Source organism: Silene latifolia, chromosome 10, assembly GCF_048544455.1.
Source record: "Silene latifolia isolate original U9 population chromosome 10, ASM4854445v1, whole genome shotgun sequence".
Lineage (NCBI taxonomy): Eukaryota > Viridiplantae > Streptophyta > Magnoliopsida > Caryophyllales > Caryophyllaceae > Silene > Silene latifolia.
Window position 1 is genome coordinate 45,944,049 of NC_133535.1, and position 12,669 is coordinate 45,956,717.

Consider the following 12,669-nt stretch of genomic DNA (forward strand, 5'->3'; position numbering starts at 1 on the left):
CAGTATGAGTACCTAAACCCCTTGTGCTAGGAAGTAGGGAATCTGTAGAAGTAGGCGGCATAGAATAGTAGACCTGAAATTGCGCCATGCTCGACCGACCGGCCTATCTGGTCGATCGACCGGCTCCCGTGAGATTACCTTCGTTTTAATTAATTTAATTGTTATATTTGACGAATCGAGTGCACGCGACTAGTTGAATGCTTAGGAATTGACCGACCCGATAAGATCGAAAGATAGGGGAGGAAAATAGACTACCTAATTAAAACGACTAAATTAATAAGATCGAGAGATAAGTTAATTTAGACCTTTTAGTCACTTTTTAGGACGAAAGTTAGCATTAGTGATATTAGGGATCTGTAGCGAGATCGAAAGATGCTACCTGTTAAGAATGGACCGAGAGGACTTCTTATTTTCCCGTCTCATGTGTTTGTTTTAGACCTATCTAGTATACTGCCGCCGAAACTATAGAAAACCGATCATCTTAGCACCCTTTTAATATTTGATTTCATCTTTTAGCGTAAGTTTACTTTTCATTTATTGCCTTTAGTTATAGAACAACTCAAATCAAATCCCCCTCACATTTGTTACCTTAGACTAGAATTAGACAACTAATAATTGCATCGCCTCTCTGTGGTTCGACCCTGACTGCCAGTAGCTATAGTAGTAGTTTGGACTTATAAATATTATCTTTGGTGCACACAACGACAGGCATCAAATTTTGGCGCCGTTGCCGGGGAGGCAATTGTTTAAAATTATTAGTTGTTTTGTTTTTAGTCTTTCTCTTAGTTTAAGGGACATTTATTCCTTAAACTATTCTCATATTCTACTTGTAGTTTCCTCTTCTGCACAGGTCACAGGGTGGTGAATTATTACCGTTCAATCCTGAGATTGAGAAGACTTTGCGTTAGTTGAGACGATCATCTAGAGTATTGCCGACAGAGGAAGAGCTGAGTACTCTGTCTAGTTACTACGAGAACGAGCTGTTTGAGGAGGATCCACCTTCATCACCTATTTCTACTTCTTCAGCAGAGACCGTCACATCTCCGGACATGGCTGAAGAAGCAAGTATAGCCAGTCACTCTGAGCCGACAGCTGAGAATCTCTATAAGGGATTCGCATTACCAGAGACGGATAGAAAATTCGAGCCGAAACCGTCTTATATCAACTTGGTTGAGAGGAACCAATTTGGGGGAGCTGCAAATGAAGATGCAGCTAAACATATGGAGACATTCATTGACTACTGTTGTTCCATACCCCCACCAACCGGTGTGACCCAGGACCAGGTGAAGGAGACGATGTTCATATTCTCTCTTCGTGATGCTGCAAGGGAGTGGTACCGAGACCTGGATCGAGCTGCTAACGGGATCACTGATTGGAAGTCGCTGGCCCTGGTATTCTACAAAAAATATTTCTCTGCCTCGAAGACAAATGCCATTAGAGCTCAGATCACGAGCTTTAAACAAGGTCCTGATGAGAATTTTCATGAGGCATGGGTCCGTTTCAAGAAGCTGGTGCGAACTATTCCGCACCATGGGTTTGAGAAATGGAGTCTATGCAATCAATTTTATAATGGGCTCTATGACGATCAGTGGGCTATCCTGGATGCGGCAGCTAATGGTAGATTCAAGGAGAATGTTGGAGAAACTAAGGGGTGGAAAATTATTGATGATTTGGCCACCCATAAAGCTGATTATGGAAATTCCAGGGGAAATCAAAGGAGAAGTACTGAATCCCCTTCTGTAGCTGCATTAGAGGCTCTTACGGCGAGATTTGATAAGTACGAGTTGGGAGGAGCTTCAAAAGGAGGGATCTATCATGTGAATGCTGTTTCAGACGGTCCTTTCGTCTGCAAGAGATGTGGAGGAGAAGGACATGTTGCATACAACTGCAGCAGTCCCTATGAGTCTTGTGCTGCTTTTCAACATTATAGGCAGACAAACACTTATTTTGAGCCGAATATCCATCCAAACTTGAGGTGGAGCAGCCAGAATGTCCAAAATCCGACTCCACCTCCACAGCAGCAGCAGCAGCAGAATTATGTGCCTCCTCATAAGCAGCAGCAGCCATATCAAAAGCCTCTGTATGTCCCTCAGCAGCAGTACCATGGCTCCAATTTTGCCGAGTTGAAAAATTTGTTGCTGAAAGAGTCTCAAGCTAGAGAGGCCGGGATGAAAATGTTGGAGAGCCAAATCGCTCAATTGGCTAGCAAGAGTGCAACTCGAGCTCCGGGGCATTTACCGTCGCAGACGGATCAAAAAGAGACTCTAAATACCATCACTTTGAGGAGCGGGTCCACCCTTGAGGGGCCCGCTATGGTCGAGGATGTCACTGAAAAAGATGAGGCGGAACCAAGTAAGAAGAAGGCTGTAACGAATAATAGCAAGAAGAAGACGATCAGCAGGTATATCAGTCGATCGACTGACATACCCAGTCGATCGACCAGTTCGCGAAGTGACACAGCTACTGTTCCTGTAGAAGTCAGTCGATTGACTGACATGTATGGTCGATCGACTGACTACGCTGTTGATGCTGAATCTTTTCATCCTCCAATGCCAAATAACTTGAGGGACCACTTGTTTCAGGGTACGACTACTCCGAAAATCTTGAGGCAAGACCCAAATGCTGATGGGTCAGTCCCGGTTCCAAAGTATGACCCGATGACGATTAATGGTTCATTTTTGAGACGGTCTGAAGAAGGGTCAAGCTACAACAAGGAGAAGGTAGTGGATTTTCAGCCTAAATCCACCGATGCCGGTGTAAGAGATCTAGAGGAGAGGGCTAAGTTGCTTCTTACAGCCCTCTATCCGAAGAGATTGGTGTCGACGAAGGAACAAGTATCGTTTAACAAATTTGAAAATGTTATTCGTAGCTTAAATGTACAAGTTCCTTTTCTTGAATTAGTTAATCAAGTGTCTGCTTACATGAAATTTATGAAGCAACTTTTGTCTAAAAATAAGTCACTTGAAACTGTGCAATCTGTCGCACTAACTGAGGAGTCATGTTCCTATTTGACCCATACTGCACCTCATAAGCTAGAAGACTCATGTAGCTTTTCAGTCCCATGTAGTATTGGCACCTTCTCTATTGAGAAGCCCTTGTGTGACCTAGGAGCCAGTATTAGTGTAATGCCTTTGAGTCTTGCTAGGAAGTTGAAATTGACTAGGTTTGCAGTTACTAACATGACAGTACAGATGGCTGATCGCTTTGCGGTCCAGCCTATAGGAGTCTTAGAGGACATTCCTGTGCAAATAGGAAAGTTCTTTTTCCCTGTTGACTTCGTTGTGCTTGATATGCCCGAAGATGCTCACATACCTATCATTCTGGGTAGACCATTTCTGCACACTGCTGGTGCAGTTATAGATGTTGGCTCAGGGACATTGACTTTTAAGGTAGGAAAACATTCCATCGTCTTTGCCCAGACAACTAAGAAGAAAGACCCCATGTGGCGAGTCACTTGTAATACGGTTTCTGAAAAGAAATCTTATTTTGTGCTTTTTGATATGCCTGCCCCTATGCCTATTCCTGTTGTAACACCTCCGCCCCGGATTGGGAGCAAACTGGAGGAAGATTCTTCTGTTTTGGATGTTGCAGGAGCTGGTTTGGGGAAGAAAGAGCCGCATGTTGCTCCAGTTGTGAGGGAGCCAATCGTTTAAAGAGGCGGTTTAGGATGTCTTAGCTATGGCACGGATGAGGAGCCCGATGAGGAGCCAGTCAAAGTGACGGAGTCCGATTTGGATTCTGATGAGCCAGACGAGGTCATTGATTGGGAAGATGTTGAAGCTGTTAATCCGTTGAGTTCTGCGGATGTTGGAGTTGAGAAGAGTGCAGCTGAGAAGATGAGCATTGTAGAGGCTACTTCTTGTAGCCAGGAGCCGAGCAAGTGGGCCATTCCGTGGCCATTCTTGATCAACTATTAGTTGATTAAGACTTTACATTCATTTTATTGCTTTTGAACTTTTTATTGTTTTTGTGTGCGCGAGACTTCGCATTTTAATAAGTTTGCTTAGGATTTTAAATACTTTAGACTGTTGCTTTGGATTTTGCGCAATTTTGGTCACGTTATTATGTGCTTTTACAGGTTTATAGACCATGTTGGCTCAATTTATTGAGCTAGTTCGAAGAAAATAAGAAATTACCGCAGGTTTTCCGGTCGATCGACTGCCTCCTATGGTCGGTCGACTGAGCTGCGAATTCCAGGAGCTTCTGTTCCTGTTCACTCTTGTCGATCGACTGGGTGATGTGGTCGATCGACCACCCAGCACTGTTGTACCTGTTTTCGATCATTCCCCTACTGTGTTTGGTCGATTTGCGAAGTTGAGGGAGTCTTTTCTCCACTTTATTCTCCAGCTCATTTCTGTTTTCTTCCGTTTCTTTATTTTACACATAATTTTGCGTTTAATAAATTGTTTTCTCGGATTTACGTGCGGTACTTTTGCTTCGTTTCAGGTACTTATTGGTAGCACTGCTGGCTACTGAAACCTCCTAGCTCACGCTGGTTTGGGGAGGTTTCCCTTTGCTGCGCTTAAAGTCTTGTGAGTTTCCGAGCTTAATTTCATCTCTTCTTTAGTTATTTATCGCAAAATCCCATTTCCTTTTGCTTCTTTATACATGATTTTGCACAATGGGGACATTGTGCGATTTGGTTTGGGGAAGGGTTTTGCATAGCATTCATATGTTTTTGCATTCACGTTTAATTATTTTGTCTTGCATTGTTATTTATTTCTTATATATACCAAAAAATTCAAAAAATTTAAAAATTTCATAAATTCAAAAAAATGCATGTTTATTTTAGCATATAGGTTGAGTCGGAACGGTAGTATTTCAATGATGACATTGCATTTGCATCTATTTATGTCTAAGCCCTGGTAACTGACGTGTTATTTGTAGAATCATTTGCATAGTCTACGAGTTTTCGTTAAATTCTTGCTGGACTTGAGACTTGACTTAAAATTTTGGCAAACTACATCATTTTCTGAGGTTTAGAGCCTATAACTGGTGTCATCTATGACCAGTTTATCTAGGATTGTGAGTAGTTACTCCTTATGAGACATGTTACATCAATTTGCATAAATATGAACTTAATCTGCTTAATACCTGTATGCATTCGGGTTCGTGGTTAGTTGACACATGTGGAAGAGGTCTCTTTTATTCATTTTGCCCATAAGCTCCACACTGCCAAAAATAGCCTTTTTGTCCCGTTACTACATCCTACATTTAGCCTGCCCTTGTCAAGCTAGTAGTTTATGTTTTCGGGATTGTTACTTCATTTTTGGTAGCTAATGCTCATTTTGAGATGATGTTGGGAAGATGAAAAAGAAAGAAAAAAAAGAGAAGAAAAATGATTCGAAAAAAAGAAAAGAGAAAATGAGTGTTGTACTGTAGAGGGCGGTCGGTCGACTGGCCATCTTGGTCGATCGACTGAAGCCCGAGAAAAGAAAGAAAGAAAAAATCAAAGTCATATGGTTGGAGTTTTGATTAGTTGGTAATTTTATTCCCATGCTTTATTATCATCATTTGGGGAATTACAATTATATCGGAGATTGTGAGATTTGTGCTTGCTATTAGCACCGTTCTATCGTTTAATCTTGAGCAAGAAGATGGATGTTGTTATAATTTGGTTTCCTTAGTTACTAGTGATGCGTGTCTTTTATATGATGTTTTACACCTCATTTTACACGCATTTCAGAGCTCATTTGTGTAGTTTAAGCTACCATTTCCCCTATTTCCGTCTACTTTCGTGTTTTTGTACATTATTGCAGAAATGTGAAGAATTCAACGGAAATTGAGCTAAATCCGTCCCCGAGTATCCTGCATTGCATTTGACGTGAAGAATTCACTTAAGGAACGAGCTTGGTGCGCGTTTCAAGGCCCAAAAGACAAATCCACGAGATTATAGAAGCCAACCATCAGCTACTTCAGTCGATCGACCAATGCCTTCAGTCGATCGACCAACCTGCGGGTTCCAGAAGCTACTGTATACTGCAGCCCAGTCGATCGACCACACCGCTACTTCAGACGAGAATTAAAAGATCGAGAAATAGCAAGCCCATTGTGTTTAGGTTTTGATAATAAGTGTTACGCATATTTTCTATATAATGTAACCTAGAACATCAAGTTATTCATTCGGTTTTTTTATCAGTTTACTTCATAAAATAATTAGGGTTCTAAGTTGTTGGGAATTTTATACAATTTATCTTCGTTCGGTTTCTGATTCTTACTCTGCAATTTCGGTACTCTTCTGCTCTTAATTTAGTTCGCTTTATTATCGTTTGTAGGAGAGAATTGCTAGTTAGTTTCCCGAAGCCGTAATTATCATTTTATGCTAATCGTCTGTTTAATCGTTTCAAGCATGAATTCAGTAGAATTATTAGTCGATTTATTCATTGTTGTTATTCCTAGTATGAGTAGCTAAATTAGTTGTGCTAGGATGTAGGGGAATTATAGTGTAGGCGGCACTAGAATTAGGGAGCCCTAATCGCGTGTTGGTCGATCGACCACCCTACCCGGTCGATCGACTGACCACGTGAGGTTTACCTTCGTTTTAATTGATTTAAATGTTGTATTTGACGAATCGAATGCATGCAACTAGTTGAATGCTTAATATATGACTGACCCATTAGATCGAAAGATAGGGAAAGTTGTTAGATCACCAATTAAAATGACTAAACTATGCTGAGATCGAAAGATAGGTAAAGTTAAGATTATAAGTCACTTTTCAGGACGAGAGTCAGTATTAGTGATATTAGGGACTTGTAGCGAGATCGAAAGATGCTATTTGTTAAGAGTGGACCGAGAGGACCTCTTGTTTTCCCGCCTCACGTGTTTGATTTAGACCTGCTTAGTTTGCTGCCGCCGAAACTATAGTGAACCGACCATCCTTACACCCCTTTAAATATCTGTTTTTATCCGTCTTTTTAGTTTATTATCTTTTATCGCCTTAGCTATAGATCAAATCAACTCAAAAACCCCCCACATTTCTGTTACCCCTAGACCGAAATTAAACAACTAAAAATTACGTCTGCCTCTCTGTGGTTCGACCCGACTGCCGCTAGCTATAGTTTTAGTTGGATATTATAAATTTATTTTTGACACCTCACGACGGGTATCAAATTTTGGCGCCGTTGCCGGGGAGGCAATTGTTCTAATTTTTAGTTGTTGTTTTTTTAGTCTGTTTCTTAGTTTAAGGGACATCCGTTCCTTAAACTTTTCTTATATTCTTTTTGTAGTTTCTTCTTATGCGCAGGTCACAGGGTGGTGAATTAGTACCTTTCAATCCTGAGATTGAGAAGACCTTGCGCGAGTTGAGACGATCATCTAGAGTATTGCCGACAGAGGAAGAGCTGAGTACTCTGTCTAGTTACTACGAGAACGAACTGTTCGAAGAAGACCCACCTACATCTCCTGCTTCCACTTCTTCAGCTGAGACAGTCACATCTCCGGAAATTCCAGTCATGGCTGAAGAAGCAACTATAGCAAGTCATTCTGAGCCGACAGCTGAAAATCTTTACAAGGGGTTCGAATTACCTGGAACTGATAGGAAATTCGAACCGAAGCCTTCCTATATCAACTTAGTTGAGAGGAACCAGTTCGGGGGTGCTGCAAATGAAGATGCAGCCAAGCATATGGAGATATTTATCGATTATTGCTGCTCTATACCCCCACCGACCGGTGTGACCCAGGACCAGATAAAGGAGACTATGTTTATATTCTCACTCCGTGATGCTACAAGGGAGTGGTACAGAGATCTGGATCGAGCTGCTCATGGGATCACCGATTGGAATTCTTTGGCCTTGGCATTCTACAAGAAATACTTCTCTGCCTCGAAGGCGAATGCCATTAGAGCTCAGATCACGAGCTTTAAACAGGGACCTGATGAGAACTTTCATGAAGCATGGGTCCGTTTCAAGAAGCTGGTGCGAACTATTCCACGCCATGGGTTCGAAAAATGGAGTCTTTGCAATCAGTTCTATAACGGGCTGTATGACGATCAGAGGGCTATTTTGGATGCTGCTGCCAATGGCCGATTTGCTGAGAATATGGGAGAGACTAAGGGGTGGAAGATCATTGATGACTTAGCCACCCATAAAGTCGAATATGGGAATTCGAGAGGCAATCGGAGGAGGAGTCTTTGAATCCCCTTCGTAGTCGCATTAGAGGCTCTCACGGCAAGGTTTGACAAATACGAGTTGGGAGGAGCTTCAAAAGGAGGGATATATCATGTGAATGCTGTTTCAGACGGTCCTTTCGTCTGTAGAAGATGTGGAGCTGAGGGACATGTCTCAGAAAATTGTCCTAGTCCCTTCGAGTCTTGTGCTGCCTTTCAATATTACAGGCAGACAAACACGTACTATGAGCCGAATGTCCATCCCAACTTGAGGTGGAGTAGCCAGAATGTCCTGAATCCGACTCAACCTCCTCAGCAGCAGCAGCAGCAAGCTTACGTGCCCCCTCACAAGCAACAACCATATCAAAAACCTCCCTATGTGCCGCAGCAGCAACAATATCAAAATTCTGAGTTTGCTGGGTTGAAGAATATGTTGCAAAAGGAGTCCCAAGCTAGAGAGGCCGGAATGAAACTACTAGAGAGCCAAACTGCTCAATTGGCTAGCAAGAATACCACTCGAGCTCCGGGACACTTACCGACTCAAACCGACCAAAAGGAGACCCTTAATGCCATCACTTTGAGGAGCGGGTCTACCCTGGAGGGGCCTGCTATGATTGAGGATGCCCCTGAAAAAGATAAGCCGGAACCGAGTCAAAACAAAGCTGGAACGGACAAAGGAAAGAAAAAGGCGTCTACCAGGTATGTCAGTCAATCGACTGATACACCCAGTCGATCGACTGAAGTGCGAGTTACAGGAGCTTCTGGTACTGTCGAATCCGGTCGATCGACTGAGCAACATGCTCGATCGACCGAGGGCGCTGCTGATATTGAACAATTTCCTCCTCCAATGCCCAATAATCTGAGGGATCACTTGTTTCGGGGTACGACTGCCCCGAAAATATTGAGGCCAGACCCGACTGTTGATGGGTCAGTCCTGGTTCCGAAGTACGACCCAATGTCGATCAATGGTTCATATTTGAGACAGTATGAAGAGGGGTCAAGCTTCAATAAGGAGAAGGTGGTGGACTTTCCGCCTAAGTCCACTGATGCCGGCATGCGAGATTTAGAGGAGAGGGCTAAGTTACTTCTTACAGATCCGGAGAGATTGGTGCCGACGAAGGAACAGGTATCTTTCAATAAATTTGAAAAAGTTATTCGTAGCTTGAATGTACAAGTTCATTTTCTCGAATTAGTAAACCAAGTACCCGCTTATACTAAATTCATGAAACAACTTTTATCTAAAAAGCGGTCACTTGAAACTGTGCATACTGTCGCACTTACTAAAGAGTCATGTTCTTATCTAACCCACACTGCACCCCACAAGCTAGAAGACCCAGGTAGCTTCTCCGTTCCCACTAGCATTGGTACCTTTTCGATTGAGAAGGCATTATGTGACTTAGGAGCTAGTATAAGTGTAATGCCCTTGAGTCTTGCTAGAAAGCTCAAATTAACTAGGTTCGCAGTGACCGACATGACAAGATGAGATGGTCGACCGATCTGCGGTCCAGCCTATAGGAGTCTTAGAAGACATTCCCATGCAAATAGGAAAGTTCTTCTTCCCTGTAGACTTTGTTGTACTTGATATGCCTGAGGATGCCCATAATCCTATCATACTAGGTAGACCATTTCTCGCACACTTTTGGTGCGTGCGCATAGATGTAGGCTCGGGAACCTTGACCTTCAAAGTAGGGAAGCATTCCATTGTTTTTGCTCAACCTGCTAAGAAGAAAGACCCCATGTGGCATGTGACTTGCAATACGGTTTCTGAAAAGAAATCCTACTTTGTGCTTCCTGATATGCCTGTCTCTATTCCTATTCATGTCGTAACCCCTCCGCCCCAGATTGGGAGCAAATTGGAGGAAGATTTGTCTATTTCTGATATTGCAGGAGTTGGTTTGGGGAAGGGAGAGCTGCAAGTTGCTCCAGCTGTGAAGGAGCCGATCATTTCACGAGGCGGTCTTGGTTGCCTTAGCTATGGCACTGATGAGGAGGTTGAAGATGAGCCGGTCAAAGCAACGGAGTCTGATCTGGATTCCGACGAGTCCGAAGAGGTGATTGCTTGGGATGATGTCCGATATGTTGACCAGTTGAGTCCTGCAGACGATGGAAGTGAGAGTGCAGCTGAGAAGATGAGCACTATTGAGACTACTTCTTGTAGCCAGAAGCCAGTCAAGTGGGTCATCCCATGGCCATTCCTGATCAACTATTAGTTGATTGAGACTTCTTTAAAACATTTACATTTTATTTGCTTTCGTTGAACCTTTTTATTTATTGTTTTGTGTGCGCGAAACTTCGCCGTTTACGTTTGCTTAGGATTTTAAACTCTTTAGATGGTTACTTTGGGTTTTGCGCAATTTTTGGGCGCGTATTATTGTGCAATTGCAGGTTTTTAGACCTCATTAGCTCAAGTAATTGAGCAAATACGAAGAAATCAGAAGTTACAGCAGTATTTCCAGTCGATCGACTGTTCTGTATAGTCGATCGACTGGTCTGCGGTTTCCAGGAGATACTGTTCCTTTCACCTTGGTCGATCGACTGAGTGATGTGGTCGATCGACCGCCTTGGACTGCTGTACCTGTTCACGACCTTTCCCCTGCTGTGTTTGGTCGATTTGCGGAATTGAGGGAGTTTTCTACTCCACTTTATCTTCCGTCATTTTATTTATTTCTTCTATTTTCTCAATTGTGCACATAATACCGCTTCAAAATTGTTTTCTCGAACTTACGCGTGATCCTTTTGTCTTTTCAGGTACTTTTTGGTAGCACTGCTAGCTACTGAAACCTCCTAGCTCACGCTGGTTTGGGGAGGTTTCCTTTTGCTGCGCTTAAAGTCTTGTGAGTTCCCGATTTCTACTTCATGTCATATTTCTTTATTTTCTCGCAAATTCCCGTTTCTCTTTTCTTCATTACATGATTTTGCACAATGGGGACATTGTGCGATTTGGTTTGGGGAAGGGTTTTGCGTCGCATATCATTTGCTTGCATTCACGTTTACATTTTTGTTTTGCATTATTTTTTTTCATTTCTCATATATACAGAAAATTCAAAAAAAATTGAAAAATTCGATAAAAATCCACAAAATGCACGTTTATTTTAGCATATAGATCGAGTCAGAACGGTAGTATTTCAATGATGACATTGCATTTGCATCTGTTTTATGCCTAAGCCGTGCTAATTGACATGTTATTAGTAGAATCGTATAAGTTCATATCCACGAGTTTTCGTTAATTATTTGCTGAACTTGAGACTTGACTTAGAATTTTGGCAAGCTACATCATATTTTCTAAGGTTTAGAGCTTATAACTGGTGACATCTATGACCAGTTTATCTAGGATGTGAGTAGTACTCCTTATGAGGCATGTTACATAAATGTGCATAAATATGAACTTGATCTGCTTAATACCTGTATGCATTCGGTTTGTGGTTTGTTGACACATGTGGTAGAGGTTTCCTTTTATTCGTTTTGCCCATAAGCTTCACACTGCCAAAAATAGCCTTTTTGTCCCATTACTACATCCTACATTTAGCCTGCCCTTGTCAAGCTAGTAGTCTATGTTCTTGGGATTGTACTCGGTTTTTGGTAGCATTTGCTCTTATTGAGATTTTGTTGGATAAAAAGAATGAAGGAGGAAAGAAGTTTAAAGAAAAGAAAAAAAATGATTCGAAAAAGGAAAAAAAAGAGTTCTGTACTGTTTACTTCAGTCGATCGACCACTACATCAAGTCGATCAACTGGGTTCCGAAAGAAATCAATTCGCATAAATTCAAAATCCTTATCTTATGGCGATTTTTGCTCCCATGTTGCATTAGTATCTTATGGGGAGTTGGTTGATTACTGTTATACTGGAGATTGTGAGTTTTGTGCTTGCTATAGCACAATATCGATTGAATTTTGAGCAAGAAGAAGCATGTTGTCATATGGTTCCGTTTTGGTACTAGCTTGATCACATGTACCTCCACTTTCCCGTAAATGTTTTGCCTCTTCTTACCCATACCTCACATATCCATATATACCTCGGCATGTTTCATGGTCTTTTGTTGGTTGGAATGCATATGTACGGTCATAGAGATTACTTTCATATTATATTGCAGGCATGTTCTTATAGGTCGTAGTTAGGTGAGAGTCTTTACAAAATGAATTCTTTCTATCCTCTTACATATATTCACCTGTGCTTATGTGTGATATGAGCGATCCGTGAGAGTCCAATTAGATAGGTCTCTATAGTTGATGGTTCAGCAGTTTTTAACGACTTTATAACTCGTTTGCATGATTCACATTGCTGATTGATTGTTGGTTATTGCATTAAATTGGTTTAGGCTTGACAGTTTTCATTTCGCTCTGATATTGAACTCGTTCCATTAGGTAATTAGATCGAGTCTAGTTCTTGCTTGGGGACAAGCAAGGGTTTGGTTTGGGGAAGTTTGATGCGTGTCTTTTATATGATGTTTTACACCTCATTTTACACGCATTTCAGAGCTCATTTGTGTAGTTTAAGCTACCATTTCCCCTATTTCCGTCTACTTTCGTGTTTTTGTACATTATAGCAGAAATGTGAAGAATTCAACG

General features: G+C 41.8%; 2 non-coding genes across 2 annotated transcripts; both read right to left on the reverse strand.

Annotated features, from left to right (window-relative positions):
* Positions 1–1,430: 1,430 nt before the first annotated feature.
* Positions 1,431–1,537, reverse strand: LOC141609887 (small nucleolar RNA R71). The gene has a single exon (XR_012527793.1). It is a non-coding gene; the product is annotated as a small nucleolar RNA R71 (small nucleolar RNA).
* Positions 1,538–7,832: 6,295 nt separating this feature from the next.
* LOC141609839 (small nucleolar RNA R71) lies at positions 7,833–7,939 on the reverse strand. Its single transcript, XR_012527746.1, has one exon. It is a non-coding gene; the product is annotated as a small nucleolar RNA R71 (small nucleolar RNA).
* Positions 7,940–12,669: the final 4,730 nt, after the last annotated feature.